We start from the raw sequence: 6903 nt of genomic DNA, 5'->3' as shown, positions 1-6903 counted from the left end.
GATGGAAGACAAGATGGCTGAGGTGGTCAGGGCCGTAACTGGAGACCAGGTGGTAATGTTTGGCAGATGTTCGCAGGTTGGTAGAGGTCGTTGCAGTTGAGGGTGGCAGGTTGAAGGTTGATATTGTTGTTGATGTAGTTCAACTTACAGTGGGAGTACTCAGAGTTCTTGTGAAGGGTTCGATTGTATTCTCTGTGGCTGTGGGGTTGGAGAATTCTTTCACTATATGAAGATTTCTTTTATGTTGTTGGCTGCTGAGTTGATGTAGTTGGTGATAGCTGCTTATTTGGCTTCATTGATGTGCCAGCGATATTTGGTGAGTTCTGTTTTGGGAGCTGTTGTTTCGGCAGGTTTCTTAGTAGCACATCATTGTTTCTCCAGCAGGTGGCAATTGGGCTTGGTTGTCCTAAGTTCAGGGGGGACCAGCTGGTATGTTTGGAGGCTTAAATAATACCATTACTAAGTCCAGCATGCCCCAAGGACCATGTTGTAATGGCATGCAATCAAATCGCATGCGTTGTAAGGAGCTATATTCCTCCATTAGAAAAGATATATGTGCACCGCTTCTAGATATTTTTCTTTTCACTAAGATGACACATCATTGGCTTTGTCCTATAGAACATTTGTGGCAAGGGGAATGGCTCATACCTTTCCCCTCTCAAAAACATGGTGTATCATGGTATATAAGATGCTATGATAATGTAACAACGCTCCTGCATACTTAAGGCCAGTAGGACTTCATTGGCATGACCTTTATTTTCTATATCAAATAGGCACATCAATCCAGACTAAGTTATCTTTAAGAATCTCTCCACCCTTTGCCTTATGTGTTTTGTTGGACATCATAAATGATTGGGTTTAGCACTGGTGGTCCCATTAGGTAGCAGGTGGCCAGCAATATATGAATATGAAGTGGGACATCGTGGCCAAACCTGTGAATGATAGAAGTGAGAACTACTGGGATATAAAACACTAATATAGCACAAATATGTGAAGCACAGGTGCCAATCGCTTTCAGACGTTTGTCTGTGGATGTCAGTCTGAAGACAGCCCGAAGTATCAGCACATAAGACATAACAATAAACATCAAGTCTGAGCCAACAACAAACAAGAGTGCAGCAAAGCCATAAATATTGTTGAGCGTTGTATCAGCACAGACCAGTTTCAGAACAGCCATGTGTTCACAGTATGAATGCTGGATCACAACAGACTTGCAGAAGGGCATTCTTCTCAACAGAATGGGCAATGGAATCACCACAGCAACAGCTCTGGCTACAGCTGCTAGTCCTATTTTTACAATGACCAGATTGGTCAGGACGCTCTTGTATCTCAGCGGATTGCATATAGCAACATAGCAGTCAAAGGCCATGGCCAAAAGCACAGCAGACTCCATCATAGCAAAAGAATAGATAAAAAACATCTGGGTAAGGCAGCCATGAAAAGAATTTTCTCTGGAATCAAACCAAAGGATGGCCAGCATTTTGGGCATTGTCGAAGCGGATAAAACCAGGTCGATGGTGGACAGCATACAAAGGAATAGGTACATGGGTTCATGAAGTTTAGGCTCTATTTTGTTGATAAATAGAAGGACCATATTGCCCAGAAGGGCAAGGATATAAGCTGAGAATTAGGGAATTGCCATCCAAGTATATAGAACATCAAGGCCTGGAATGCCCATCAGAAGAAAAGCTGAAGGGCTGGCATTGCTGATGTTGAATTCACCCATGGTATTTGGTAGCAAATGTAGGTCAGCATTTCTTGGAATCTTCTTTCCTATAACAAAATAAAAAAAGAACAATAACTGAGGTATAGCTGCAACATCAGAGAGGCATAATTGAAGACCATTATTAAAGGTAATCTCTATCTGCCTCCTATCAAATGATAAATGTGACAGTATCGAGTTTAAAAAGGTTCTTTGTGTAGTAGATGAACAATGATCTTGCTGTACTGGATTAGATTTTTACCTGGGTTCATACTGGATTATCATTACGTTAGTGCTAATTTCCCTCTGTCCCTGCACCTCTGTACTAAAAAAGGAGAGCCTTAGAAAGGTTTTTAGTCTTGGCTTTCCAACATTTGTGATATCTACTTGCTTTGGCAGTATACACTGGGTTTTGACCTTAAACTGTGCCAGATATGTATCGCAGTACTGCATGAGAACATAGTTCATGGAGTTATGTTATTTTCATTCATGAATTTTCTTAAATCCTCTTCCTTGGTCAGTAGGTTCAATAAAATCTTTCTTATGAACCTCACAATTGCATAATGACAACATATACATTTTAGAATGTGTGCTATAATCTAGACATATCTATATATACGTGGACCAGTCATTGATGTTAATATATAATGTATTTACTTGATACTGGGGCAGGTAAAAAGCAAACCAAAGCAAATATAATTAAGCTTTAAGTTTTCTATACACTCACTAAAAAGTATCTAGACATAATATGGTGACCTGTCCCCAATGCGCACTGGTCATCACAGCGATGGTTTTGCCTGTATTTGTCAGGGTTCAGTCCTTATAGTGCAAGCACACACACACACACACTCACTCACACACATTTGTTTGACAAAACAGCATGTAGCAAGTGAGCTAAGATATGAAGAAGATAAAGGCAAGATTTCTGCCTGCTACAAGTACAGCAAACATGTCCGGCAAGGATTTTAAATAAATCATTCACAAAAATCCAGAAATAAAATCCAATTTGGGAAAAGGCTGCATTGTAGTCCTGACCTCTTCCATGACCCCTTCTGAAAGCTTCTGAAAGGCACAGGGGAGGAGTACATGCTCTGCCCATCCAGCCAACATTCTCCCACCCATCCTTTACTGTCCACACCACTCCCCACAACCCCACCTTACAACAACCCCTTAACACTTTTACCACAGCCCCTTGTATACTTTTATGCATGCACTATATTTAAAGCACTCCCTCAGCAAACGTTTTCCTATAGAAAAAATTAACTCTCAAAGCTGTAGATTTTTAATATAAAGCACAGTTGGCTGATGCACAGGGAGATTTCTCCCAGCATGTAAGGCCATAATATTTTTACCTTGTCTGTGTCGCCCATGCTTGGGCAGGGAAAACAAGTGTTGATACCCATGTCCCCAATAGGGTGCGATGACCATCATTTTAACTTTTCAGCCCTTGGCAGATAGGTCAACAGGTTAGAGGTTACACTAGAAGAGTCGCCAGAGGCTCGAGTGGAGTGAACATCACCCTTCTGCCTACTTGAAACAGAGTGGGGCAACAGCAAGTTTGGTGGGACAAAAGCACCACAGAGGCATGATGGTGTCCCTGCTCCACCAAACGTTGCTCCTGATGCATTGCACCTACTAGCATGAATGGTCTGGTAAACAGCAAAGAACCATTCTTTAGAGATAAGGACACGTTGGAGGTAGTTTAGTCATATCCCGCTGAGGTTAGAAAAACAATAACAGAGCTGCAACCCCTGCTCCTTTGTATGCTAAATGTTGAATATATTAAATTCTGCATTTAGCAAAATACAAAATGTAAGTACACACACACACATACACACAACTTTGAAAGTACCAACTACATGTAAACAACTCATGCTTTATAAATTGTGTCTTGGTGCTATTGAGATTTCTTTTATTTAAAATTCTATTCCTGAGGCTTCCAATAGCTCAGTGGTTTTATTCCAAACAGTGTGCAGTCTCACCAATCTGTCCTGCGTCAGAATGACTATTCCATTTCCTAAGTTATTTGCCACAATATTTTTAGGAGAAGATCAAGAGATCAAGGACACAGCTCTCCCAATTATTAAGGGAAAAAAAAGGTTTACTCTTTGTTTACTTCCTTAAAGAGGGGAACCCCAGATTAGGTTTTTCCATTTGGGACTCTTAATATTGTTACACCTGCTTTTTCTTTTATCCTTTACATCTGTTTTCATTTGCAACTGTTGCTAGCTGATGGAAGAAAGAGGGTGTTTGGACAACATATTGCTTTAAAAATAGCAGTAGATAGAAATATTGGAAATAAAAATGTCATGACACACACATAATATGATGCATAAATATGGTTGACAAGAATATCATTTTTTGAGGTGAGCAATATGGTTTAAATAACATTGATGCTTTTTATTATAGTTTTCACCAATATAGTGGTTACAAATATTGTTTTCAATTATTTTAATTTGTTTTCGTTGATATATTAATGTTATGAGTTGGTATTGTGCATATGCGTGTCATTAATTTCAAGTTTAGGTGATTCAGATTTTTTCATTCATTTCAATAGTAATTTATGTCATGTTAGCAGGTTGTTGGGTTTGTAGGAGGATAAGGTGGGAAGTTAATTAGGTATTAAATTATTAAGACTTATTTTAAAAAAAAGTTATTTAATTAAATGATTGATATTTAGTATGTAATTCATGTAGTTCAGAATTATTTATGTTATTTGTTTTTGTGGGCTGTTTGGTTTGTAGGGGTATAGAATGGGAAGTTAATTAATATTCAATTATTAATTGTTAGTTAATTATTACCTAACCTATGTACATGTGCTTGATTTGCTTCAGAAGATGGGTTATCTGTAAAGTTTTCACCACAGTATGAAGGAAGCAGGTTGTATGATCTTTAACACCTTGAGACCTTGTTTATTTTAAGTGAATATCATCATTGGACACGTTTTGCATAGACTGTACATGGTTTTAATGAGATTTCTTTAATACTCTGTGGTGTATTTCTCGTGAGAGTTTTACTGTCTGCAAACAGTGTGATGCAGAGTAAACTCTCATCATAAAGAAAACACTATTTACAGTACCAACTTTTATACTCACACCCACCTAATTTCTCAATGTAGGTACAGTGACTGTGAGGGGTTTGATACAGGAAAAGACTGTCCTTAGTAGGGCATTAGTTATGTAACAGGGCTTGAGTACCTAGAGGTACTTGGCTTAACCTGGTCAGCTGTTTACAGATTGAACACCGTGAGCAGTACAGGTTACACTTTTGTCTGTGGTTGATAGTCAACATGAATTAGCTACCCATGAAGTGTATAGTATATGGTCAATGGGGCACATAACACAAGCTTGGTTCACCTATGATAGTTGTAATTGTGCTTCATAATATTCTGAGCACTTACTTTCTTATTCTTAGTTCTAATACCCTACACGTTTATAGAGCAATGCGTACAAAAGAAACTTGAATGGTGTCATCGGTGATGTTGTCATTGGTGTCATTTTGAGATGTCATCAGTGATGTCACTGGCCATGTCAAGAGTGATGTAAAATGTGAGATCATAAGCAGTGCAATGTGGTGGGTGTAAGTTATAGTTTGCTTAGGTAACTGTAACTCTGGTTTTGTACGAGTGAAATGTCAGCCTAACTATATATCCCTGTAACATTTGGTTTTATTAGTGAATTTCTAAGGTTTTTTAAATGCTAATTCCTAACTATCACGTCCCTGTAACCTTTGGTGTAGAAGGGGGGCACAGCCTTTGACAACTTCTCTGTTATTCTGCTGTGTGGGACTTACTGACGGTAACAGGAGGAGTTATCCCCCAAGGATGTCGTTGGGGGCCAACTACCCCTCCTGTTATCTCCAGTAAGTCCCATGCAGTGAGATTGCTGAGATCTGGTAGCAGGCCATGACCCCTTTCTCCACCACTCTACAAATGCACCTCCCGATGCATTACTAGTAGGGGGATGAAGTCCCTGTGGCTATTGAAGGTCCTTGTTGGCCAACTACCCCTCCTGTTACCTTCAGCAAGTCCCACACAGCGAGTTTGCAGAGAGGTTTTTGGTGGCCACACCCCATTTCTCCTCCACTCTGCAAACATGCCTCCTAGAGTACTACTATTTCAGGGATGTATTCCCGTTGGGTCTGGGGGCCAACTAGTTCTCTTGTTACCTCCTGTAAGCCCCACACAATTGGATTGCTGAGAGGTGGCCAGAGGCCATACCTCCTTTCTCCACCACTTTGCCAACGCACCTCCTGGAGCACTGCTGCTTGGGATATGAAGGCCACTTTAGTCCTGAGGCCTTCAGGAGGCAAGGGGACCTTATGGCCCCACCAGCAGTGCACCGAGAGGCTTGTTTGCAGAGTGGTGGAAAAAGGGGCACTAGCTGGGCCCTAGGGACCCTCAGCAGCGAAGGGGACTTCATCCCCCAAACAAGAGTGTGCCAGGAGGCTCGTTTGCAGAGTAGTGGAGAATGGGGGTGCGGCCTTGGTGATTTGCCAGTTTTTGTTTATTCTTCCAATTTTTTTAGGAAAGGTGGCTGCGTGGCACCCCTTTCTAAAACGATTCTGCACCTGGTATGCCACATCATTACTATTCAGCCCCAGATACCCCATCCCCTGGGGTGGGTCCTTTTTCATTTCTTTTTATGTTCTTAAAGGGAGGGGGACCCCATCCCCCGGGGCATGGCCATCTCCTTAAGGACCGCGGGGGAAGCCTGAAGGCCCCTGCGGTCCCAGCTGGCTCTCACCTCCTGCGGGAGCTGGCATTGCTTTATACTTCCAGAGAGTTCAAAGATGCAGCTCTCTGGGCGTAAAAAGTGTGCCCTGCTTTCACCAAGCGAGAACAAAATGCCTCTCATAGAAAACTTCCATTTAATGGGGTGGGCATGCTGGGACATTGCTTGAGCTAGACCTGATGGGTGACAGTCCCCAGGGCCAATTATTACTCCAGGAGGCCCCTCCCCCCTGCATTTTAGTATACTAGCCCCTGGGAGGTTGTGGTCCCTTGGGAAGCGTGGCGGGGCTGGTGCCCCCCATGCATTGTATTAGAATATAGCCCCAGGAAGGGGCTATATTCGCCAGGGCTGCGGGAGGGCTGTGTGGCCCCCGGATTACAATCAGCCCTGGGGTGATGGCGGGCCAGCATCTTTTTTTTATTGCCTCCTGGACTTGGCCCACGCAGGGGCCTAAAGTACACAAAGCAT

The 6903-nt window shown here is 42.0% G+C and overlaps 1 pseudogene; it reads right to left on the bottom strand.

Moving 5' to 3' along the window:
- Positions 1-788: 788 nt before the first annotated feature.
- On the bottom strand, positions 789-1726 carry LOC144773965 (olfactory receptor 52K1-like; annotated as a pseudogene).
- Between the last annotated feature and the right edge of the window lie 5177 nt (positions 1727-6903).

This window comes from Lissotriton helveticus, chromosome 8 (genome assembly GCF_964261635.1).
Source record: "Lissotriton helveticus chromosome 8, aLisHel1.1, whole genome shotgun sequence".
NCBI lineage: Eukaryota > Metazoa > Chordata > Amphibia > Caudata > Salamandridae > Lissotriton > Lissotriton helveticus.
The sequence above is the reverse complement of the archived record's forward strand: the minus strand, read 5'-3'. Positions and strand labels throughout refer to the sequence as shown.